Below are 24,233 nucleotides of genomic sequence, written 5' to 3' on the forward strand. Positions count from 1 at the left end.
TGGATGTGATGGAATGTACTGTCGTCCCTACATTTCAAGAAGAAGTAAGAATTGCAGTTGCAACAAAGCCTTGCTTGCCTACAAAGAGAGCAGCAATTTGGATTTGTTACTATGTTACCTAGAAGAATAACAAACTGTGCAAGGATGGAGGTTGTAGGAGCAAGGAGAAGTTGTCTGTAAAGTTGGTGGATGCCTATTTTCCATTTTGCAGTCCCTTGTCTCCCTCTTGTGGCCTCCTGGAGGCAACTAGCTGTGCAAAAAAAAGACAGCCTGGCGGCCGGCTGTTGCAGTGTTGCCCTCTCAGGCAACACTGAGTGACTGACTGAGCCTCACCGTCTTATATAAAGTTCAGACGGAACTTTGCACGTGTCATAGTGGAGCCCTCAGGATTCCAGAGCCAGCTTTCTGACATCATAATGGGGCCTCAGAGATAAAAGCCTGGGCCCAGGCAGTGTTGGTCAGTGCTGCTCAGCAGGCAGCACTGGACTGGACTGGATTACAGCTGATACAAGGTGTGAAGGAACAAGGGGTGGCTGTGGGCATGCACTTGCTGCCGCTGCCAGTGTTTATCTGCATGGCAGCAGGGCATTTGGGCGTTGCCAGGAAGGCGTTTTTATGTAGATTCCTCCTCTTTCAGCACTGCATTGTGGTGCAAGCAAAAGAAGCAAATCCTGTCTGGCTTCCTCTCCGGCCTTTATTCACCTCCCGTGTAGCTGTGAGTGTGTGAGCCTGCAGGGCCCCATGGAATTGCCTATAAGTAGGCTGAATCGCTGCAAGGGCTGAACAGCAGTATCGGGCAGGCTCGGGCAACGCGCGGCCCGTTCGGGTTATCGCTTCTCGGCCTTTTGGCTAAGATCAAGTGTAGTATCTGTTCTTATCAGTTTAATATCTGATACGTCCCCTATCTGGGGACCATATATTAAATGGATTTTTAGAACAGGGAGATGGAAATAGAGCTTGCTCTGTCCACTCCACGCATTGACCTGGTATTGCAGTATTTCCAGGACCGGTGCACCCTTTCCTTATGTGTTGACTAAAAGCAGATTCCAAAAGTGTTTTTTGTCTTTGCTATTGTTTCTGTCTTTCTGAAGGGATCTCCCCTTTTAATCCCATTATTTCAACACCTGTTGGACAATGCATGAGTGATAATGAGCTCATTGATTAAATGCAATTAATGAATAGATTGCCACCTCTTGTTGTGTGTCGTCTGTGTTTCTGTGTTTCCGGCATTTCACATTGGAACACCTCATTCACCTTCCTTGTCTTCTCTCCGCCCTCCCTTTTAGGTAAGTTAAAGAGCTGCACCTGAGCCAGCCACTGATTGATTGATTGATTGATTGATTGATTGATTGATTGATTGATTGATTGATGCAGCACAACAGTCAAATAGTGGAGTGGAGTAGGGGAACAGCAAACAGCCAATAAAGCAGCCCGCCCGCTCGCCTGCCCGCCACAATGGACCTACCTGTGTACACTAGATGGATGTGATGGAATGTACTGTCGTCCCTACATTTCAAGAAGAAGTAAGAATTGCAGTTGCAACAAAGCCTTGCTTGCCTACAAAGAGAGCAGCAATTTGGATTTGTTACTATGTTACCTAGAAGAATAACAAACTGTGCAAGGATGGAGGTTGTAGGAGCAAGGAGAAGTTGTCTGTAAAGTTGGTGGATGCCTATTTTCCATTTTGCAGTCCCTTGTCTCCCTCTTGTGGCCTCCTGGAGGCAACTAGCTGTGCAAAAAAAAGACAGCCTGGCGGCCGGCTGTTGCAGTGTTGCCCTCTCAGGCAACACTGAGTGACTGACTGAGCCTCACCGTCTTATATAAAGTTCAGACGGAACTTTGCACGTGTCATAGTGGAGCCCTCAGGATTCCAGAGCCAGCTTTCTGACATCATAATGGGGCCTCAGAGATAAAAGCCTGGGCCCAGGCAGTGTTGGTCAGTGCTGCTCAGCAGGCAGCACTGGACTGGACTGGATTACAGCTGATACAAGGTGTGAAGGAACAAGGGGTGGCTGTGGGCATGCACTTGCTGCCGCTGCCAGTGTTTATCTGCATGGCAGCAGGGCATTTGGGCGTTGCCAGGAAGGCGTTTTTATGTAGATTCCTCCTCTTTCAGCACTGCATTGTGGTGCAAGCAAAAGAAGCAAATCCTGTCTGGCTTCCTCTCCGGCCTTTATTCACCTCCCGTGTAGCTGTGAGTGTGTGAGCCTGCAGGGCCCCATGGAATTGCCTAGAAGTAGGCTGAATCGCTGCAAGGGCTGAACAGCAGTATCGGGCAGGCTCGGGCAACGCGCGGCCCGTTCGGGTTATCGCTTCTCGGCCTTTTGGCTAAGATCAAGTGTAGTATCTGTTCTTATCAGTTTAATATCTGATACGTCCCCTATCTGGGGACCATATATTAAATGGATTTTTAGAACAGGGAGATGGAAATAGAGCTTGCTCTGTCCACTCCACGAATTGACCTGGTATTGCAGTATTTCCAGGACCGGTGCACCCTTTCCTTATGTGTTGACTAAAAGCAGATTCCAAAAGTGTTTTTTGTCTTTGCTATTGTTTCTGTCTTTCTGAAGGGATCTCCCCTTTTAATCCCATTATTTCAACACCTGTTGGACAATGCATGAGTGATAATGAGCTCATTGATTAAATGCAATTAATGAATAGATTGCCACCTCTTGTTGTGTGTCGTCTGTGTTTCTGTGTTTCCGGCATTTCACATTGGAACACCTCATTCACCTTCCTTGTCTTCTCTCCGCCCTCCCTTTTAGGTAAGTTAAAGAGCTGCACCTGAGCCAGCCACTGATTGATTGATTGATTGATTGATTGATTGATTGATTGATTGATTGATTGATTGATTGATGCAGCACAACAGTCAAATAGTGGAGTGGAGTAGGGGAACAGCAAACAGCCAATAAAGCAGCCCGCCCGCTCGCCTGCCCGCCACAATGGACCTACCTGTGTACACTAGATGGATGTGATGGAATGTACTGTCGTCCCTACATTTCAAGAAGAAGTAAGAATTGCAGTTGCAACAAAGCCTTGCTTGCCTACAAAGAGAGCAGCAATTTGGATTTGTTACTATGTTACCTAGAAGAATAACAAACTGTGCAAGGATGGAGGTTGTAGGAGCAAGGAGAAGTTGTCTGTAAAGTTGGTGGATGCCTATTTTCCATTTTGCAGTCCCTTGTCTCCCTCTTGTGGCCTCCTGGAGGCAACTAGCTGTGCAAAAAAAAGACAGCCTGGTGGCCGGCTGTTGCAGTGTTGCCCTCTCAGGCAACACTGAGTGACTGACTGAGCCTCACCGTCTTATATAAAGTTCAGACGGAACTTTGCACGTGTCATAGTGGAGCCCTCAGGATTCCAGAGCCAGCTTTCTGACATCATAATGGGGCCTCAGAGATAAAAGCCTGGGCCCAGGCAGTGTTGGTCAGTGCTGCTCAGCAGGCAGCACTGGACTGGACTGGATTACAGCTGATACAAGGTGTGAAGGAACAAGGGGTGGCTGTGGGCATGCACTTGCTGCCGCTGCCAGTGTTTATCTGCATGGCAGCAGGGCATTTGGGCGTTGCCAGGAAGGCGTTTTTATGTAGATTCCTCCTCTTTCAGCACTGCATTGTGGTGCAAGCAAAAGAAGCAAATCCTGTCTGGCTTCCTCTCCGGCCTTTATTCACCTCCCGTGTAGCTGTGAGTGTGTGAGCCTGCAGGGCCCCATGGAATTGCCTAGAAGTAGGCTGAATCGCTGCAAGGGCTGAACAGCAGTATCGGGCAGGCTCGGGCAACGCGCGGCCCGTTCGGGTTATCGCTTCTCGGCCTTTTGGCTAAGATCAAGTGTAGTATCTGTTCTTATCAGTTTAATATCTGATACGTCCCCTATCTGGGGACCATATATTAAATGGATTTTTAGAACAGGGAGATGGAAATAGAGCTTGCTCTGTCCACTCCACGCATTGACCTGGTATTGCAGTATTTCCAGGACCGGTGCACCCTTTCCTTATGTGTTGACTAAAAGCAGATTCCAAAAGTGTTTTTTGTCTTTGCTATTGTTTCTGTCTTTCTGAAGGGATCTCCCCTTTTAATCCCATTATTTCAACACCTGTTGGACAATGCATGAGTGATAATGAGCTCATTGATTAAATGCAATTAATGAATAGATTGCCACCTCTTGTTGTGTGTCGTCTGTGTTTCTGTGTTTCCGGCATTTCACATTGGAACACCTCATTCACCTTCCTTGTCTTCTCTCCGCCCTCCCTTTTAGGTAAGTTAAAGAGCTGCACCTGAGCCAGCCACTGATTGATTGATTGATTGATTGATTGATTGATTGATTGATTGATTGATTGATGCAGCACAACAGTCAAATAGTGGAGTGGAGTAGGGGAACAGCAAACAGCCAATAAAGCAGCCCGCCCGCTCGCCTGCCCGCCACAATGGACCTACCTGTGTACACTAGATGGATGTGATGGAATGTACTGTCGTCCCTACATTTCAAGAAGAAGTAAGAATTGCAGTTGCAACAAAGCCTTGCTTGCCTACAAAGAGAGCAGCAATTTGGATTTGTTACTATGTTACCTAGAAGAATAACAAACTGTGCAAGGATGGAGGTTGTAGGAGCAAGGAGAAGTTGTCTGTAAAGTTGGTGGATGCCTATTTTCCATTTTGCAGTCCCTTGTCTCCCTCTTGTGGCCTCCTGGAGGCAACTAGCTGTGCAAAAAAAAGACAGCCTGGCGGCCGGCTGTTGCAGTGTTGCCCTCTCAGGCAACACTGAGTGACTGACTGAGCCTCACCGTCTTATATAAAGTTCAGACGGAACTTTGCACGTGTCATAGTGGAGCCCTCAGGATTCCAGAGCCAGCTTTCTGACATCATAATGGGGCCTCAGAGATAAAAGCCTGGGCCCAGGCAGTGTTGGTCAGTGCTGCTCAGCAGGCAGCACTGGACTGGACTGGATTACAGCTGATACAAGGTGTGAAGGAACAAGGGGTGGCTGTGGGCATGCACTTGCTGCCGCTGCCAGTGTTTATCTGCATGGCAGCAGGGCATTTGGGCGTTGCCAGGAAGGCGTTTTTATGTAGATTCCTCCTCTTTCAGCACTGCATTGTGGTGCAAGCAAAAGAAGCAAATCCTGTCTGGCTTCCTCTCCGGCCTTTATTCACCTCCCGTGTAGCTGTGAGTGTGTGAGCCTGCAGGGCCCCATGGAATTGCCTAGAAGTAGGCTGAATCGCTGCAAGGGCTGAACAGCAGTATCGGGCAGGCTCGGGCAACGCGCGGCCCGTTCGGGTTATCGCTTCTCGGCCTTTTGGCTAAGATCAAGTGTAGTATCTGTTCTTATCAGTTTAATATCTGATACGTCCCCTATCTGGGGACCATATATTAAATGGATTTTTAGAACAGGGAGATGGAAATAGAGCTTGCTCTGTCCACTCCACGCATTGACCTGGTATTGCAGTATTTCCAGGACCGGTGCACCCTTTCCTTATGTGTTGACTAAAAGCAGATTCCAAAAGTGTTTTTTGTCTTTGCTATTGTTTCTGTCTTTCTGAAGGGATCTCCCCTTTTAATCCCATTATTTCAACACCTGTTGGACAATGCATGAGTGATAATGAGCTCATTGATTAAATGCAATTAATGAATAGATTGCCACCTCTTGTTGTGTGTCGTCTGTGTTTCTGTGTTTCCGGCATTTCACATTGGAACACCTCATTCACCTTCCTTGTCTTCTCTCCGCCCTCCCTTTTAGGTAAGTTAAAGAGCTGCACCTGAGCCAGCCACTGATTGATTGATTGATTGATTGATTGATTGATTGATTGATTGATTGATTGATTGATTGATTGATTGATTGATGCAGCACAACAGTCAAATAGTGGAGTGGAGTAGGGGAACAGCAAACAGCCAATAAAGCAGCCCGCCCGCTCGCCTGCCCGCCACAATGGACCTACCTGTGTACACTAGATGGATGTGATGGAATGTACTGTCGTCCCTACATTTCAAGAAGAAGTAAGAATTGCAGTTGCAACAAAGCCTTGCTTGCCTACAAAGAGAGCAGCAATTTGGATTTGTTACTATGTTACCTAGAAGAATAACAAACTGTGCAAGGATGGAGGTTGTAGGAGCAAGGAGAAGTTGTCTGTAAAGTTGGTGGATGCCTATTTTCCATTTTGCAGTCCCTTGTCTCCCTCTTGTGGCCTCCTGGAGGCAACTAGCTGTGCAAAAAAAAGACAGCCTGGCGGCCGGCTGTTGCAGTGTTGCCCTCTCAGGCAACACTGAGTGACTGACTGAGCCTCACCGTCTTATATAAAGTTCAGACGGAACTTTGCACGTGTCATAGTGGAGCCCTCAGGATTCCAGAGCCAGCTTTCTGACATCATAATGGGGCCTCAGAGATAAAAGCCTGGGCCCAGGCAGTGTTGGTCAGTGCTGCTCAGCAGGCAGCACTGGACTGGACTGGATTACAGCTGATACAAGGTGTGAAGGAACAAGGGGTGGCTGTGGGCATGCACTTGCTGCCGCTGCCAGTGTTTATCTGCATGGCAGCAGGGCATTTGGGCGTTGCCAGGAAGGCGTTTTTATGTAGATTCCTCCTCTTTCAGCACTGCATTGTGGTGCAAGCAAAAGAAGCAAATCCTGTCTGGCTTCCTCTCCGGCCTTTATTCACCTCCCGTGTAGCTGTGAGTGTGTGAGCCTGCAGGGCCCCATGGAATTGCCTAGAAGTAGGCTGAATCGCTGCAAGGGCTGAACAGCAGTATCGGGCAGGCTCGGGCAACGCGCGGCCCGTTCGGGTTATCGCTTCTCGGCCTTTTGGCTAAGATCAAGTGTAGTATCTGTTCTTATCAGTTTAATATCTGATACGTCCCCTATCTGGGGACCATATATTAAATGGATTTTTAGAACAGGGAGATGGAAATAGAGCTTGCTCTGTCCACTCCACGCATTGACCTGGTATTGCAGTATTTCCAGGACCGGTGCACCCTTTCCTTATGTGTTGACTAAAAGCAGATTCCAAAAGTGTTTTTTGTCTTTGCTATTGTTTCTGTCTTTCTGAAGGGATCTCCCCTTTTAATCCCATTATTTCAACACCTGTTGGACAATGCATGAGTGATAATGAGCTCATTGATTAAATGCAATTAATGAATAGATTGCCACCTCTTGTTGTGTGTCGTCTGTGTTTCTGTGTTTCCGGCATTTCACATTGGAACACCTCATTCACCTTCCTTGTCTTCTCTCCGCCCTCCCTTTTAGGTAAGTTAAAGAGCTGCACCTGAGCCAGCCACTGATTGATTGATTGATTGATTGATTGATTGATTGATTGATTGATTGATTGATTGATTGATGCAGCACAACAGTCAAATAGTGGAGTGGAGTAGGGGAACAGCAAACAGCCAATAAAGCAGCCCGCCCGCTCGCCTGCCCGCCACAATGGACCTACCTGTGTACACTAGATGGATGTGATGGAATGTACTGTCGTCCCTACATTTCAAGAAGAAGTAAGAATTGCAGTTGCAACAAAGCCTTGCTTGCCTACAAAGAGAGCAGCAATTTGGATTTGTTACTATGTTACCTAGAAGAATAACAAACTGTGCAAGGATGGAGGTTGTAGGAGCAAGGAGAAGTTGTCTGTAAAGTTGGTGGATGCCTATTTTCCATTTTGCAGTCCCTTGTCTCCCTCTTGTGGCCTCCTGGAGGCAACTAGCTGTGCAAAAAAAAGACAGCCTGGCGGCCGGCTGTTGCAGTGTTGCCCTCTCAGGCAACACTGAGTGACTGACTGAGCCTCACCGTCTTATATAAAGTTCAGACGGAACTTTGCACGTGTCATAGTGGAGCCCTCAGGATTCCAGAGCCAGCTTTCTGACATCATAATGGGGCCTCAGAGATAAAAGCCTGGGCCCAGGCAGTGTTGGTCAGTGCTGCTCAGCAGGCAGCACTGGACTGGACTGGATTACAGCTGATACAAGGTGTGAAGGAACAAGGGGTGGCTGTGGGCATGCACTTGCTGCCGCTGCCAGTGTTTATCTGCATGGCAGCAGGGCATTTGGGCGTTGCCAGGAAGGCGTTTTTATGTAGATTCCTCCTCTTTCAGCACTGCATTGTGGTGCAAGCAAAAGAAGCAAATCCTGTCTGGCTTCCTCTCCGGCCTTTATTCACCTCCCGTGTAGCTGTGAGTGTGTGAGCCTGCAGGGCCCCATGGAATTGCCTAGAAGTAGGCTGAATCGCTGCAAGGGCTGAACAGCAGTATCGGGCAGGCTCGGGCAACGCGCGGCCCGTTCGGGTTATCGCTTCTCGGCCTTTTGGCTAAGATCAAGTGTAGTATCTGTTCTTATCAGTTTAATATCTGATACGTCCCCTATCTGGGGACCATATATTAAATGGATTTTTAGAACAGGGAGATGGAAATAGAGCTTGCTCTGTCCACTCCACGCATTGACCTGGTATTGCAGTATTTCCAGGACCGGTGCACCCTTTCCTTATGTGTTGACTAAAAGCAGATTCCAAAAGTGTTTTTTGTCTTTGCTATTGTTTCTGTCTTTCTGAAGGGATCTCCCCTTTTAATCCCATTATTTCAACACCTGTTGGACAATGCATGAGTGATAATGAGCTCATTGATTAAATGCAATTAATGAATAGATTGCCACCTCTTGTTGTGTGTCGTCTGTGTTTCTGTGTTTCCGGCATTTCACATTGGAACACCTCATTCACCTTCCTTGTCTTCTCTCCGCCCTCCCTTTTAGGTAAGTTAAAGAGCTGCACCTGAGCCAGCCACTGATTGATTGATTGATTGATTGATTGATTGATTGATTGATTGATTGATTGATGCAGCACAACAGTCAAATAGTGGAGTGGAGTAGGGGAACAGCAAACAGCCAATAAAGCAGCCCGCCCGCTCGCCTGCCCGCCACAATGGACCTACCTGTGTACACTAGATGGATGTGATGGAATGTACTGTCGTCCCTACATTTCAAGAAGAAGTAAGAATTGCAGTTGCAACAAAGCCTTGCTTGCCTACAAAGAGAGCAGCAATTTGGATTTGTTACTATGTTACCTAGAAGAATAACAAACTGTGCAAGGATGGAGGTTGTAGGAGCAAGGAGAAGTTGTCTGTAAAGTTGGTGGATGCCTATTTTCCATTTTGCAGTCCCTTGTCTCCCTCTTGTGGCCTCCTGGAGGCAACTAGCTGTGCAAAAAAAAGACAGCCTGGCGGCCGGCTGTTGCAGTGTTGCCCTCTCAGGCAACACTGAGTGACTGACTGAGCCTCACCGTCTTATATAAAGTTCAGACGGAACTTTGCACGTGTCATAGTGGAGCCCTCAGGATTCCAGAGCCAGCTTTCTGACATCATAATGGGGCCTCAGAGATAAAAGCCTGGGCCCAGGCAGTGTTGGTCAGTGCTGCTCAGCAGGCAGCACTGGACTGGACTGGATTACAGCTGATACAAGGTGTGAAGGAACAAGGGGTGGCTGTGGGCATGCACTTGCTGCCGCTGCCAGTGTTTATCTGCATGGCAGCAGGGCATTTGGGCGTTGCCAGGAAGGCGTTTTTATGTAGATTCCTCCTCTTTCAGCACTGCATTGTGGTGCAAGCAAAAGAAGCAAATCCTGTCTGGCTTCCTCTCCGGCCTTTATTCACCTCCCGTGTAGCTGTGAGTGTGTGAGCCTGCAGGGCCCCATGGAATTGCCTAGAAGTAGGCTGAATCGCTGCAAGGGCTGAACAGCAGTATCGGGCAGGCTCGGGCAACGCGCGGCCCGTTCGGGTTATCGCTTCTCGGCCTTTTGGCTAAGATCAAGTGTAGTATCTGTTCTTATCAGTTTAATATCTGATACGTCCCCTATCTGGGGACCATATATTAAATGGATTTTTAGAACAGGGAGATGGAAATAGAGCTTGCTCTGTCCACTCCACGCATTGACCTGGTATTGCAGTATTTCCAGGACCGGTGCACCCTTTCCTTATGTGTTGACTAAAAGCAGATTCCAAAAGTGTTTTTTGTCTTTGCTATTGTTTCTGTCTTTCTGAAGGGATCTCCCCTTTTAATCCCATTATTTCAACACCTGTTGGACAATGCATGAGTGATAATGAGCTCATTGATTAAATGCAATTAATGAATAGATTGCCACCTCTTGTTGTGTGTCGTCTGTGTTTCTGTGTTTCCGGCATTTCACATTGGAACACCTCATTCACCTTCCTTGTCTTCTCTCCGCCCTCCCTTTTAGGTAAGTTAAAGAGCTGCACCTGAGCCAGCCACTGATTGATTGATTGATTGATTGATTGATTGATTGATTGATTGATTGATTGATTGATTGATTGATGCAGCACAACAGTCAAATAGTGGAGTGGAGTAGGGGAACAGCAAACAGCCAATAAAGCAGCCCGCCCGCTCGCCTGCCCGCCACAATGGACCTACCTGTGTACACTAGATGGATGTGATGGAATGTACTGTCGTCCCTACATTTCAAGAAGAAGTAAGAATTGCAGTTGCAACAAAGCCTTGCTTGCCTACAAAGAGAGCAGCAATTTGGATTTGTTACTATGTTACCTAGAAGAATAACAAACTGTGCAAGGATGGAGGTTGTAGGAGCAAGGAGAAGTTGTCTGTAAAGTTGGTGGATGCCTATTTTCCATTTTGCAGTCCCTTGTCTCCCTCTTGTGGCCTCCTGGAGGCAACTAGCTGTGCAAAAAAAAGACAGCCTGGCGGCCGGCTGTTGCAGTGTTGCCCTCTCAGGCAACACTGAGTGACTGACTGAGCCTCACCGTCTTATATAAAGTTCAGACGGAACTTTGCACGTGTCATAGTGGAGCCCTCAGGATTCCAGAGCCAGCTTTCTGACATCATAATGGGGCCTCAGAGATAAAAGCCTGGGCCCAGGCAGTGTTGGTCAGTGCTGCTCAGCAGGCAGCACTGGACTGGACTGGATTACAGCTGATACAAGGTGTGAAGGAACAAGGGGTGGCTGTGGGCATGCACTTGCTGCCGCTGCCAGTGTTTATCTGCATGGCAGCAGGGCATTTGGGCGTTGCCAGGAAGGCGTTTTTATGTAGATTCCTCCTCTTTCAGCACTGCATTGTGGTGCAAGCAAAAGAAGCAAATCCTGTCTGGCTTCCTCTCCGGCCTTTATTCACCTCCCGTGTAGCTGTGAGTGTGTGAGCCTGCAGGGCCCCATGGAATTGCCTAGAAGTAGGCTGAATCGCTGCAAGGGCTGAACAGCAGTATCGGGCAGGCTCGGGCAACGCGCGGCCCGTTCGGGTTATCGCTTCTCGGCCTTTTGGCTAAGATCAAGTGTAGTATCTGTTCTTATCAGTTTAATATCTGATACGTCCCCTATCTGGGGACCATATATTAAATGGATTTTTAGAACAGGGAGATGGAAATAGAGCTTGCTCTGTCCACTCCACGCATTGACCTGGTATTGCAGTATTTCCAGGACCGGTGCACCCTTTCCTTATGTGTTGACTAAAAGCAGATTCCAAAAGTGTTTTTTGTCTTTGCTATTGTTTCTGTCTTTCTGAAGGGATCTCCCCTTTTAATCCCATTATTTCAACACCTGTTGGACAATGCATGAGTGATAATGAGCTCATTGATTAAATGCAATTAATGAATAGATTGCCACCTCTTGTTGTGTGTCGTCTGTGTTTCTGTGTTTCCGGCATTTCACATTGGAACACCTCATTCACCTTCCTTGTCTTCTCTCCGCCCTCCCTTTTAGGTAAGTTAAAGAGCTGCACCTGAGCCAGCCACTGATTGATTGATTGATTGATTGATTGATTGATTGATTGATTGATTGATTGATTGATTGATTGATGCAGCACAACAGTCAAATAGTGGAGTGGAGTAGGGGAACAGCAAACAGCCAATAAAGCAGCCCGCCCGCTCGCCTGCCCGCCACAATGGACCTACCTGTGTACACTAGATGGATGTGATGGAATGTACTGTCGTCCCTACATTTCAAGAAGAAGTAAGAATTGCAGTTGCAACAAAGCCTTGCTTGCCTACAAAGAGAGCAGCAATTTGGATTTGTTACTATGTTACCTAGAAGAATAACAAACTGTGCAAGGATGGAGGTTGTAGGAGCAAGGAGAAGTTGTCTGTAAAGTTGGTGGATGCCTATTTTCCATTTTGCAGTCCCTTGTCTCCCTCTTGTGGCCTCCTGGAGGCAACTAGCTGTGCAAAAAAAAGACAGCCTGGCGGCCGGCTGTTGCAGTGTTGCCCTCTCAGGCAACACTGAGTGACTGACTGAGCCTCACCGTCTTATATAAAGTTCAGACGGAACTTTGCACGTGTCATAGTGGAGCCCTCAGGATTCCAGAGCCAGCTTTCTGACATCATAATGGGGCCTCAGAGATAAAAGCCTGGGCCCAGGCAGTGTTGGTCAGTGCTGCTCAGCAGGCAGCACTGGACTGGACTGGATTACAGCTGATACAAGGTGTGAAGGAACAAGGGGTGGCTGTGGGCATGCACTTGCTGCCGCTGCCAGTGTTTATCTGCATGGCAGCAGGGCATTTGGGCGTTGCCAGGAAGGCGTTTTTATGTAGATTCCTCCTCTTTCAGCACTGCATTGTGGTGCAAGCAAAAGAAGCAAATCCTGTCTGGCTTCCTCTCCGGCCTTTATTCACCTCCCGTGTAGCTGTGAGTGTGTGAGCCTGCAGGGCCCCATGGAATTGCCTAGAAGTAGGCTGAATCGCTGCAAGGGCTGAACAGCAGTATCGGGCAGGCTCGGGCAACGCGCGGCCCGTTCGGGTTATCGCTTCTCGGCCTTTTGGCTAAGATCAAGTGTAGTATCTGTTCTTATCAGTTTAATATCTGATACGTCCCCTATCTGGGGACCATAGGATTTTTAGAACAGGGAGATGGAAATAGAGCTTGCTCTGTCCACTCCACGCATTGACCTGGTATTGCAGTATTTCCAGGACCGGTGCACCCTTTCCTTATGTGTTGACTAAAAGCAGATTCCAAAAGTGTTTTTTGTCTTTGCTATTGTTTCTGTCTTTCTGAAGGGATCTCCCCTTTTAATCCCATTATTTCAACACCTGTTGGACAATGCATGAGTGATAATGAGCTCATTGATTAAATGCAATTAATGAATAGATTGCCACCTCTTGTTGTGTGTCGTCTGTGTTTCTGTGTTTCCGGCATTTCACATTGGAACACCTCATTCACCTTCCTTGTCTTCTCTCCGCCCTCCCTTTTAGGTAAGTTAAAGAGCTGCACCTGAGCCAGCCACTGATTGATTGATTGATTGATTGATTGATTGATTGATTGATTGATTGATTGATTGATGCAGCACAACAGTCAAATAGTGGAGTGGAGTAGGGGAACAGCAAACAGCCAATAAAGCAGCCCGCCCGCTCGCCTGCCCGCCACAATGGACCTACCTGTGTACACTAGATGGATGTGATGGAATGTACTGTCGTCCCTACATTTCAAGAAGAAGTAAGAATTGCAGTTGCAACAAAGCCTTGCTTGCCTACAAAGAGAGCAGCAATTTGGATTTGTTACTATGTTACCTAGAAGAATAACAAACTGTGCAAGGATGGAGGTTGTAGGAGCAAGGAGAAGTTGTCTGTAAAGTTGGTGGATGCCTATTTTCCATTTTGCAGTCCCTTGTCTCCCTCTTGTGGCCTCCTGGAGGCAACTAGCTGTGCAAAAAAAAGACAGCCTGGCGGCCGGCTGTTGCAGTGTTGCCCTCTCAGGCAACACTGAGTGACTGACTGAGCCTCACCGTCTTATATAAAGTTCAGACGGAACTTTGCACGTGTCATAGTGGAGCCCTCAGGATTCCAGAGCCAGCTTTCTGACATCATAATGGGGCCTCAGAGATAAAAGCCTGGGCCCAGGCAGTGTTGGTCAGTGCTGCTCAGCAGGCAGCACTGGACTGGACTGGATTACAGCTGATACAAGGTGTGAAGGAACAAGGGGTGGCTGTGGGCATGCACTTGCTGCCGCTGCCAGTGTTTATCTGCATGGCAGCAGGGCATTTGGGCGTTGCCAGGAAGGCGTTTTTATGTAGATTCCTCCTCTTTCAGCACTGCATTGTGGTGCAAGCAAAAGAAGCAAATCCTGTCTGGCTTCCTCTCCGGCCTTTATTCACCTCCCGTGTAGCTGTGAGTGTGTGAGCCTGCAGGGCCCCATGGAATTGCCTAGAAGTAGGCTGAATCGCTGCAAGGGCTGAACAGCAGTATCGGGCAGGCTCGGGCAACGCGCGGCCCGTTCGGGTTATCGCTTCTCGGCCTTTTGGCTAAGATCAAGTGTAGTATCTGTTCTTATCAGTTTAATATCTGATACGTCCCCTATCTGGGGACCATATATTAAATGGATTTTTAGAACAGGGAGATGGAAATAGAGCTTGCTCTGTCCACTCCACGCATTGACCTGGTATTGCAGTATTTCCAGGACCGGTGCACCCTTTCCTTATGTGTTGACTAAAAGCAGATTCCAAAAGTGTTTTTTGTCTTTGCTATTGTTTCTGTCTTTCTGAAGGGATCTCCCCTTTTAATCCCATTATTTCAACACCTGTTGGACAATGCATGAGTGATAATGAGCTCATTGATTAAATGCAATTAATGAATAGATTGCCACCTCTTGTTGTGTGTCGTCTGTGTTTCTGTGTTTCCGGCATTTCACATTGGAACACCTCATTCACCTTCCTTGTCTTCTCTCCGCCCTTTTAGGTAAGTTAAAGAGCTGCACCTGAGCCAGCCACTGATTGATTGATTGATTGATTGATTGATTGATTGATTGATGCAGCACAACAGTCAAAGAGTGGAGTGGAGTAGGGGAACAGCAAACAGCCAATAAAGCAGCCCGCCCGCTCGCCTGCCCGCCACAATGGACCTACCTGTGTACACTAGATGGATGTGATGGAATGTACTGTCGTCCCTACATTTCAAGAAGAAGTAAGAATTGCAGTTGCAACAAAGCCTTGCTTGCCTACAAAGAGAGCAGCAATTTGGATTTGTTACTATGTTACCTAGAAGAATAACAAACTGTGCAAGGATGGAGGTTGTAGGAGCAAGGAGAAGTTGTCTGTAAAGTTGGTGGATGCCTATTTTCCATTTTGCAGTCCCTTGTCTCCCTCTTGTGGCCTCCTGGAGGCAACTAGCTGTGCAAAAAAAAAGACAGCCTGGCGGCCGGCTGTTGCAGTGTTGCCCTCTCAGGCAACACTGAGTGACTGACTGAGCCTCACCGTCTTATATAAAGTTCAGACGGAACTTTGCACGTGTCATAGTGGAGCCCTCAGGATTCCAGAGCCAGCTTTCTGACATCATAATGGGGCCTCAGAGATAAAAGCCTGGGCCCAGGCAGTGTTGGTCAGTGCTGCTCAGCAGGCAGCACTGGACTGGACTGGATTACAGCTGATACAAGGTGTGAAGGAACAAGGGGTGGCTGTGGGCATGCACTTGCTGCCGCTGCCAGTGTTTATCTGCATGGCAGCAGGGCATTTGGGCGTTGCCAGGAAGGCGTTTTTATGTAGATTCCTCCTCTTTCAGCACTGCATTGTGGTGCAAGCAAAAGAAGCAAATCCTGTCTGGCTTCCTCTCCGGCCTTTATTCACCTCCCGTGTAGCTGTGAGTGTGTGAGCCTGCAGGGCCCCATGGAATTGAATAGAAGTAGGCTGAATCGCTGCAAGGGCTGAACAGCAGTATCGGGCAGGCTCGGGCAACGCGCGGCCCGTTCGGGTTATCGCTTCTCGGCCTTTTGGCTAAGATCAAGTGTAGTATCTGTTCTTATCAGTTTAATATCTGATACGTCCCCTATCTGGGGACCATATATTAAATGGATTTTTAGAACAGGGAGATGGAAATAGAGCTTGCTCTGTCCACTCGACGCATTGACCTGGTATTGCAGTATTTCCAGGACCGGTGCACCCTTTCCTTATGTGTTGACTAAAAGCAGATTCCAAAAGTGTTTTTTGTCTTTGCTATTGTTTCTGTCTTTCTGAAGGGATCTCCCCTTTTAATCCCATTATTTCAACACCTGTTGGACAATGCATGAGTGATAATGAGCTCATTGATTAAATGCAATTAATGAATAGATTGCCACCTCTTGTTGTGTGTCGTCTGTGTTTCTGTGTTTCCGGCATTTCACATTGGAACACCTCATTCACCTTCCTTGTCTTCTCTCCGCCCTCCCTTTTAGGTAAGTTAAAGAGCTGCACCTGAGCCAGCCACTGATTGATTGATTGATTGATTGATTGATTGATTGATTGATTGATTGATTGATGCAGCACAACAGTCAAATAGTGGAGTGGAGTAGGGGAACAGCAAACAGCCAATAAAGCAGCCCGCCCGCTCGCCTGCCCGCCACAATGGACCTACCTGTGTACACTAGATGGATGTGATGGAATGTACTGTCGTCCCTACATTTCAAGAAGAAGTAAGAATTGCAGTTGCAACAAAGCCTTGCTTGCCTACAAAGAGAGCAGCAATTTGGATTTGTTACTATGTTACCTAGAAGAATAACAAACTGTGCAAGGATGGAGGTTGTAGGAGCAAGGAGAAGTTGTCTGTAAAGTTGGTGGATGCCTATTTTCCATTTTGCAGTCCCTTGTCTCCCTCTTGTGGCCTCCTGGAGGCAACTAGCTGTGCAAAAAAAAGACAGCCTGGCGGCCGGCTGTTGCAGTGTTGCCCTCTCAGGCAACACTGAGTGACTGACTGAGCCTCACCGTCTTATATAAAGTTCAGACGGAACTTTGCACGTGTCATAGTGGAGCCCTCAGGATTCCAGAGCCAGCTTTCTGACATCATAATGGGGCCTCAGAGATAAAAGCCTGGGCCCAGGCAGTGTTGGTCAGTGCTGCTCAGCAGGCAGCACTGGACTGGACTGGATTACAGCTGATACAAGGTGTGAAGGAACAAGGGGTGGCTGTGGGCATGCACTTGCTGCCGCTGCCAGTGTTTATCTGCATGGCAGCAGGGCATTTGGGCGTTGCCAGGAAGGCGTTTTTATGTAGATTCCTCCTCTTTCAGCACTGCATTGTGGTGCAAGCAAAAGAAGCAAATCCTGTCTGGCTTCCTCTCCGGCCTTTATTCACCTCCCGTGTAGCTGTGAGTGTGTGAGCCTGCAGGGCCCCATGGAATTGCCTAGAAGTAGGCTGAATCGCTGCAAGGGCTGAACAGCAGTATCGGGCAGGCTCGGGCAACGCGCGGCCCGTTCGGGTTATCGCTTCTCGGCCTTTTGGCTAAGATCAAGTGTAGTATCTGTTCTTATCAGTTTAATATCTGATACGTCCCCTATCTGGGGACCATATATTAAATGGATTTTTAGAACAGGGAGATGGAAATAGAGCTTGCTCTGTCCACTCCACGCATTGACCTGGTATTGCAGTATTTCCAGGACCGGTGCACCCTTTCCTTATGTGTTGACTAAAAGCAGATTCCAAAAGTGTTTTTTGTCTTTGCTATTGTTTCTGTCTTTCTGAAGGGATCTCCCCTTTTAATCCCATTATTTCAACACCTGTTGGACAATGCATGAGTGATAATGAGCTCATTGATTAAATGCAATTAATGAATAGATTGCCACCTCTTGTTGTGTGTCGTCTGTGTTTCTGTGTTTCCGGCATTTCACATTGGAACACCTCATTCACCTTCCTTGTCTTCTCTCCGCCCTCCCTTTTAGGTAAGTTAAAGAGCTGCACCTGAGCCAGCCACTGATTGATTGATTGATTGATTGATTGATTGATTGATTGATTGATTGATTGATTGATGCGGCACAACAGTCAAATAGTGGAGTGGAGTAGGGGAACAGCAAACAGCCAATAAAGCAGCCCGCCCGCTCGCCTGCCCGCCACAATGGACCTACCTGTGTACACTAGATGGATGTGATGGAATGTACTGTCGTCCCTACATTTCAAGAAGAAGTAAGAATTGCAGTTGCAACAAAGCCTTGCTTGCCTACAAAGAGAGCAGCAATTTGGATTTGTTACTATGTTACCTAGAAGAATAACAAACTGTGCAAGGATGGAGGTTGTAGGAGCAAGGAGAAGTTGTCTGTAAAGTTGGTGGATGCCTATTTTCCATTTTGCAGTCCCTTGTCTCCCTCTTGTGGCCTCCTGGAGGCAACTAGCTGTGCAAAAAAAAGACAGCCTGGCGGCCGGCTGTTGCAGTGTTGCCCTCTCAGGCAACACTGAGTGACTGACTGAGCCTCACCGTCTTATATAAAGTTCAGACGGAACTTTGCACGTGTCATAGTGGAGCCCTCAGGATTCCAGAGCCAGCTTTCTGACATCATAATGGGGCCTCAGAGATAAAAGCCTGGGCCCAGGCAGTGTTGGTCAGTGCTGCTCAGCAGGCAGCACTGGACTGGACTGGATTACAGCTGATACAAGGTGTGAAGGAACAAGGGGTGGCTGTGGGCATGCACTTGCTGCCGCTGCCAGTGTTTATCTGCATGGCAGCAGGGCATTTGGGCGTTGCCAGGAAGGCGTTTTTATGTAGATTCCTCCTCTTTCAGCACTGCATTGTGGTGCAAGCAAAAGAAGCAAATCCTGTCTGGCTTCCTCTCCGGCCTTTATTCACCTCCCGTGTAGCTGTGAGTGTGTGAGCCTGCAGGGCCCCATGGAATTGCCTAGAAGTAGGCTGAATCGCTGCAAGGGCTGAACAGCAGTATCGGGCAGGCTCGGGCAACGCGCGGCCCGTTCGGGTTATCGCTTCTCGGCCTTTTGGCTAAGATCAAGTGTAGTATCTGTTCTTATCAGTTTAATATCTGATACGTCCCCTATCTGGGGACCATATATTAAATGGATTTTTAGAACAGGGAGATGGAAATAGAGCTTGCTCTGTCCACTCCACGCATTGACCTGGTATTGCAGTATTTCCAGGACCGGTGCACCCTTTCCTTATGTGTTGACTAAAAGCAGATTCCAAAAGTGTTTTTTGTCTTTGCTATTGTTTCTGTCTTTCTGAAGGGATCTCCCCTTTTAATCCCATTATTTCAACACCTGTTGGACAATGCATGAGTGATAATGAGCTCATTGATTAAATGCAATTAATGAATAGATTGCCACCTCTTGTTGTGTGTCGTCTGTGTTTCTGTGTTTCCGGCATTTCACATTGGAACACCTCATTCACCTTCCTTGTCTTCTCTCCGCCCTCCCTTTTAGGTAAGTTAAAGAGCTGCACCTGAGCCAGCCACTGATTGATTGATTGATTGATTGATTGATTGATTGATTGATTGATTGATTGATTGATTGATGCAGCACAACAGTCAAATAGTGGAGTGGAGTAGGGGAACAGCAAACAGCCAATAAAGCAGCCCGCCCGCTCGCCTGCCCGCCACAATGGACCTACCTGTGTACACTAGATGGATGTGATGGAATGTACTGTCGTCCCTACATTTCAAGAAGAAGTAAGAATTGCAGTTGCAACAAAGCCTTGCTTGCCTACAAAGAGAGCAGCAATTTGGATTTGTTACTATGTTACCTAGAAGAATAACAAACTGTGCAAGGATGGAGGTTGTAGGAGCAAGGAGAAGTTGTCTGTAAAGTTGGTGGATGCCTATTTTCCATTTTGCAGTCCCTTGTCTCCCTCTTGTGGCCTCCTGGAGGCAACTAGCTGTGCAAAAAAAAGACAGCCTGGCGGCCGGCTGTTGCAGTGTTGCCCTCTCAGGCAACACTGAGTGACTGACTGAGCCTCACCGTCTTATATAAAGTTCAGACGGAACTTTGCACGTGTCATAGTGGAGCCCTCAGGATTCCAGAGCCAGCTTTCTGACATCATAATGGGGCCTCAGAGATAAAAGCCTGGGCCCAGGCAGTGTTGGTCAGTGCTGCTCAGCAGGCAGCACTGGACTGGACTGGATTACAGCTGATACAAGGTGTGAAGGAACAAGGGGTGGCTGTGGGCATGCACTTGCTGCCGCTGCCAGTGTTTATCTGCATGGCAGCAGGGCATTTGGGCGTTGCCAGGAAGGCGTTTTTATGTAGATTCCTCCTCTTTCAGCACTGCATTGTGGTGCAAGCAAAAGAAGCAAATCCTGTCTGGCTTCCTCTCCGGCCTTTATTCACCTCCCGTGTAGCTGTGAGTGTGTGAGCCTGCAGGGCCCCATGGAATTGCCTAGAAGTAGGCTGAATCGCTGCAAGGGCTGAACAGCAGTATCGGGCAGGCTCGGGCAACGCGCGGCCCGTTCGGGTTATCGCTTCTCGGCCTTTTGGCTAAGATCAAGTGTAGTATCTGTTCTTATCAGTTTAATATCTGATACGTCCCCTATCTGGGGACCATATATTAAATGGATTTTTAGAACAGGGAGATGGAAATAGAGCTTGCTCTGTCCACTCCACGCATTGACCTGGTATTGCAGTATTTCCAGGACCGGTGCACCCTTTCCTTATGTGTTGACTAAAAGCAGATTCCAAAAGTGTTTTTTGTCTTTGCTATTGTTTCTGTCTTTCTGAAGGGATCTCCCCTTTTAATCCCATTATTTCAACACCTGTTGGACAATGCATGAGTGATAATGAGCTCATTGATTAAATGCAATTAATGAATAGATTGCCACCTCTTGTTGTGTGTCGTCTGTGTTTCTGTGTTTCCGGCATTTCACATTGGAACACCTCATTCACCTTCCTTGTCTTCTCTCCGCCCTCCCTTTTAGGTAAGTTAAAGAGCTGCACCTGAGCCAGCCACTGATTGATTGATTGATTGATTGATTGATTGATTGATTGATTGATTGATTGATGCAGCACAACAGTCAAATAGTGGAGTGGAGTAGGGGAACAGCAAACAGCCAATAAAGCAGCCCGCCCGCTCGCCTGCCCGCCACAATGGACCTACCTGTGTACACTAGATGGATGTGATGGAATGTACTGTCGTCCCTACATTTCAAGAAGAAGTAAGAATTGCAGTTGCAACAAAGCCTTGCTTGCCTACAAAGAGAGCAGCAATTTGGATTTGTTACTATGTTACCTAGAAGAATAACAAACTGTGCAAGGATGGAGGTTGTAGGAGCAAGGAGAAGTTGTCTGTAAAGTTGGTGGATGCCTATTTTCCATTTTGCAGTCCCTTGTCTCCCTCTTGTGGCCTCCTGGAGGCAACTAGCTGTGCAAAAAAAAGACAGCCTGGCGGCCGGCTGTTGCAGTGTTGCCCTCTCAGGCAACACTGAGTGACTGACTGAGCCTCACCGTCTTATATAAAGTTCAGACGGAACTTTGCACGTGTCATAGTGGAGCCCTCAGGATTCCAGAGCCAGCTTTCTGACATCATAATGGGGCCTCAGAGATAAAAGCCTGGGCCCAGGCAGTGTTGGTCAGTGCTGCTCAGCAGGCAGCACTGGACTGGACTGGATTACAGCTGATACAAGGTGTGAAGGAACAAGGGGTGGCTGTGGGCATGCACTTGCTGCCGCTGCCAGTGTTTATCTGCATGGCAGCAGGGCATTTGGGCGTTGCCAGGAAGGCGTTTTTATGTAGATTCCTCCTCTTTCAGCACTGCATTGTGGTGCAAGCAAAAGAAGCAAATCCTGTCTGGCTTCCTCTCCGGCCTTTATTCACCTCCCGTGTAGCTGTGAGTGTGTGAGCCTGCAGGGCCCCATGGAATTGCCTAGAAGTAGGCTGAATCGCTGCAAGGGCTGAACAGCAGTATCGGGCAGGCTCGGGCAACGCGCGGCCCGTTCGGGTTATCGCTTCTCGGCCTTTTGGCTAAGATCAAGTGTAGTATCTGTTCTTATCAGTTTAATATCTGATACGTCCCCTATCTGGGGACCATATATTAAATGGATTTTTAGAACAGGGAGATGGAAATAGAGCTTGCTCTGTCCACTCCACGCATTGACCTGGTATTGCAGTATTTCCAGGACCGGTGCACCCTTTCCTTATGTGTTGACTAAAAGCAGATTCCAAAAGTGTTTTTTGTCTTTGCTATTGTTTCTGTCTTTCTGAAGGGATCTCCCCTTTTAATCCCATTATTTCAACACCTGTTGGACAATGCATGAGTGATAATGAGCTCATTGATTAAATGCAATTAATGAATAGATTGCCACCTCTTGTTGTGTGTCGTCTGTGTTTCTGTGTTTCCGGCATTTCACATTGGAACACCTCATTCACCTTCCTTGTCTTCTCTCCGCCCTCCCTTTTAGGTAAGTTAAAGAGCTGCACCTGAGCCAGCCACTGATTGATTGATTGATTGATTGATTGATTGATTGATTGATTGATTGATTGATTGATGCAGCACAACAGTCAAATAGTGGAGTGGAGTAGGGGAACAGCAAACAGCCAATAAAGCAGCCCGCCCGCTCGCCTGCCCGCCACAATGGACCTACCTGTGTACACTAGATGGATGTGATGGAATGTACTGTCGTCCCTACATTTCAAGAAGAAGTAAGAATTGCAGTTGCAACAAAGCCTTGCTTGCCTACAAAGAGAGCAGCAATTTGGATTTGTTACTATGTTACCTAGAAGAATAACAAACTGTGCAAGGATGGAGGTTGTAGGAGCAAGGAGAAGTTGTCTGTAAAGTTGGTGGATGCCTATTTTCCATTTTGCAGTCCCTTGTCTCCCTCTTGTGGCCTCCTGGAGGCAACTAGCTGTGCAAAAAAAAGACAGCCTGGCGGCCGGCTGTTGCAGTGTTGCCCTCTCAGGCAACACTGAGTGACTGACTGAGCCTCACCGTCTTATATAAAGTTCAGACGGAACTTTGCACGTGTCATAGTGGAGCCCTCAGGATTCCAGAGCCAGCTTTCTGACATCATAATGGGGCCTCAGAGATAAAAGCCTGGGCCCAGGCAGTGTTGGTCAGTGCTGCTCAGCAGGCAGCACTGGACTGGACTGGATTACAGCTGATACAAGGTGTGAAGGAACAAGGGGTGGCTGTGGGCATGCACTTGCTGCCGCTGCCAGTGTTTATCTGCATGGCAGCAGGGCATTTGGGCGTTGCCAGGAAGGCGTTTTTATGTAGATTCCTCCTCTTTCAGCACTGCATTGTGGTGCAAGCAAAAGAAGCAAATCCTGTCTGGCTTCCTCTCCGGCCTTTATTCACCTCCCGTGTAGCTGTGAGTGTGTGAACCTGCAGGGCCCCATGGAATTGCCTAGAAGTAGGCTGAATCGCTGCAAGGGCTGAACAGCAGTATCGGGCAGGCTCGGGCAACGCGCGGCCCGTTCGGGTTATCGCTTCTCGGCCTTTTGGCTAAGATCAAGTGTAGTATCTGTTCTTATCAGTTTAATATCTGATACGTCCCCTATCTGGGGACCATATATTAAATGGATTTTTAGAACAGGGAGATGGAAATAGAGCTTGCTCTGTCCACTCCACGCATTGACCTGGTATTGCAGTATTTCCAGGACCGGTGCACCCTTTCCTTATGTGTTGACTAAAAGCAGATTCCAAAAGTGTTTTTTGTCTTTGCTATTGTTTCTGTCTTTCTGAAGGGATCTCCCCTTTTAATCCCATTATTTCAACACCTGTTGGACAATGCATGAGTGATAATGAGCTCATTGATTAAATGCAATTAATGAATAGATTGCCACCTCTTGTTGTGTGTCGTCTGTGTTTCTGTGTTTCCGGCATTTCACATTGGAACACCTCATTCACCTTCCTTGTCTTCTCTCCGCCCTCCCTTTTAGGTAAGTTAAAGAGCTGCACCTGAGCCAGCCACTGATTGATTGATTGATTGATTGATTGATTGATTGATTGATTGATTGATGCAGCACAACAGTCAAATAGTGGAGTGGAGTAGGGGAACAGCAAACAGCCAATAAAGCAGCCCGCCCGCTCGCCTGCCCGCCACAATGGACCTACCTGTGTACACTAGATGGATGTGATGGAATGTACTGTCGTCCCTACATTTCAAGAAGAAGTAAGAATTGCAGTTGCAACAAAGCCTTGCTTGCCTACAAAGAGAGCAGCAATTTGGATTTGTTACTATGTTACCTAGAAGAATAACAAACTGTGCAAGGATGGAGGTTGTAGGAGCAAGGAGAAGTTGTCTGTAAAGTTGGTGGATGCCTATTTTCCATTTTGCAGTCCCTTGTCTCCCTCTTGTGGCCTCCTGGAGGCAACTAGCTGTGCAAAAAAAAGACAGCCTGGCGGCCGGCTGTTGCAGTGTTGCCCTCTCAGGCAACACTGAGTGACTGACTGAGCCTCACCGTCTTATATAAAGTTCAGACGGAACTTTGCACGTGTCATAGTGGAGCCCTCAGGATTCCAGAGCCAGCTTTCTGACATCATAATGGGGCCTCAGAGATAAAAGCCTGGGCCCAGGCAGTGTTGGTCAGTGCTGCTCAGCAGGCAGCACTGGACTGGACTGGATTACAGCTGATACAAGGTGT

The 24,233-nt window shown here is 47.7% G+C and overlaps 16 non-coding genes across 16 annotated transcripts; all 16 read left to right on the forward strand.

Moving 5' to 3' along the window:
• The first annotated feature begins 829 nt into the window (after nt 1–829).
• Nucleotides 830–1,020, forward strand: LOC142688631 (U2 spliceosomal RNA). The gene has a single exon (XR_012857697.1). It is a non-coding gene; the product is annotated as a U2 spliceosomal RNA (small nuclear RNA).
• A 1,288-nt stretch (nt 1,021–2,308) lies between these two features.
• Nucleotides 2,309–2,499, forward strand: LOC142688791 (U2 spliceosomal RNA). Its single transcript, XR_012857842.1, has one exon. It is a non-coding gene; the product is annotated as a U2 spliceosomal RNA (small nuclear RNA).
• Nucleotides 2,500–3,795: 1,296 nt separating this feature from the next.
• Nucleotides 3,796–3,986, forward strand: LOC142688632 (U2 spliceosomal RNA). The gene has a single exon (XR_012857698.1). It is a non-coding gene; the product is annotated as a U2 spliceosomal RNA (small nuclear RNA).
• A 1,288-nt stretch (nt 3,987–5,274) lies between these two features.
• LOC142688633 (U2 spliceosomal RNA) lies at nt 5,275–5,465 on the forward strand. Its single transcript, XR_012857699.1, has one exon. It is a non-coding gene; the product is annotated as a U2 spliceosomal RNA (small nuclear RNA).
• A 1,308-nt stretch (nt 5,466–6,773) lies between these two features.
• Nucleotides 6,774–6,964, forward strand: LOC142688634 (U2 spliceosomal RNA). Its single transcript, XR_012857700.1, has one exon. It is a non-coding gene; the product is annotated as a U2 spliceosomal RNA (small nuclear RNA).
• Nucleotides 6,965–8,260: 1,296 nt separating this feature from the next.
• On the forward strand, nt 8,261–8,451 carry LOC142688637 (U2 spliceosomal RNA). Its single transcript, XR_012857702.1, has one exon. It is a non-coding gene; the product is annotated as a U2 spliceosomal RNA (small nuclear RNA).
• Nucleotides 8,452–9,739: 1,288 nt separating this feature from the next.
• On the forward strand, nt 9,740–9,930 carry LOC142688638 (U2 spliceosomal RNA). Its single transcript, XR_012857703.1, has one exon. It is a non-coding gene; the product is annotated as a U2 spliceosomal RNA (small nuclear RNA).
• A 1,300-nt stretch (nt 9,931–11,230) lies between these two features.
• Nucleotides 11,231–11,421, forward strand: LOC142688639 (U2 spliceosomal RNA). The gene has a single exon (XR_012857704.1). It is a non-coding gene; the product is annotated as a U2 spliceosomal RNA (small nuclear RNA).
• A 1,300-nt stretch (nt 11,422–12,721) lies between these two features.
• On the forward strand, nt 12,722–12,904 carry LOC142688799 (U2 spliceosomal RNA). The gene has a single exon (XR_012857850.1). It is a non-coding gene; the product is annotated as a U2 spliceosomal RNA (small nuclear RNA).
• A 1,292-nt stretch (nt 12,905–14,196) lies between these two features.
• On the forward strand, nt 14,197–14,387 carry LOC142688640 (U2 spliceosomal RNA). The gene has a single exon (XR_012857705.1). It is a non-coding gene; the product is annotated as a U2 spliceosomal RNA (small nuclear RNA).
• Nucleotides 14,388–15,660: 1,273 nt separating this feature from the next.
• LOC142688793 (U2 spliceosomal RNA) lies at nt 15,661–15,851 on the forward strand. Its single transcript, XR_012857844.1, has one exon. It is a non-coding gene; the product is annotated as a U2 spliceosomal RNA (small nuclear RNA).
• A 1,288-nt stretch (nt 15,852–17,139) lies between these two features.
• LOC142688641 (U2 spliceosomal RNA) lies at nt 17,140–17,330 on the forward strand. The gene has a single exon (XR_012857706.1). It is a non-coding gene; the product is annotated as a U2 spliceosomal RNA (small nuclear RNA).
• Nucleotides 17,331–18,622: 1,292 nt separating this feature from the next.
• On the forward strand, nt 18,623–18,813 carry LOC142688642 (U2 spliceosomal RNA). Its single transcript, XR_012857707.1, has one exon. It is a non-coding gene; the product is annotated as a U2 spliceosomal RNA (small nuclear RNA).
• Nucleotides 18,814–20,109: 1,296 nt separating this feature from the next.
• Nucleotides 20,110–20,300, forward strand: LOC142688643 (U2 spliceosomal RNA). Its single transcript, XR_012857708.1, has one exon. It is a non-coding gene; the product is annotated as a U2 spliceosomal RNA (small nuclear RNA).
• A 1,288-nt stretch (nt 20,301–21,588) lies between these two features.
• On the forward strand, nt 21,589–21,779 carry LOC142688644 (U2 spliceosomal RNA). Its single transcript, XR_012857709.1, has one exon. It is a non-coding gene; the product is annotated as a U2 spliceosomal RNA (small nuclear RNA).
• A 1,292-nt stretch (nt 21,780–23,071) lies between these two features.
• Nucleotides 23,072–23,262, forward strand: LOC142688645 (U2 spliceosomal RNA). Its single transcript, XR_012857710.1, has one exon. It is a non-coding gene; the product is annotated as a U2 spliceosomal RNA (small nuclear RNA).
• The last annotated feature ends 971 nt before the right edge of the window (nt 23,263–24,233 follow it).

The sequence above is a fragment of the Rhinoderma darwinii genome, assembly GCF_050947455.1.
Source record: "Rhinoderma darwinii isolate aRhiDar2 chromosome 5 unlocalized genomic scaffold, aRhiDar2.hap1 SUPER_5_unloc_26, whole genome shotgun sequence".
Taxonomy (NCBI): domain Eukaryota; kingdom Metazoa; phylum Chordata; class Amphibia; order Anura; family Rhinodermatidae; genus Rhinoderma; species Rhinoderma darwinii.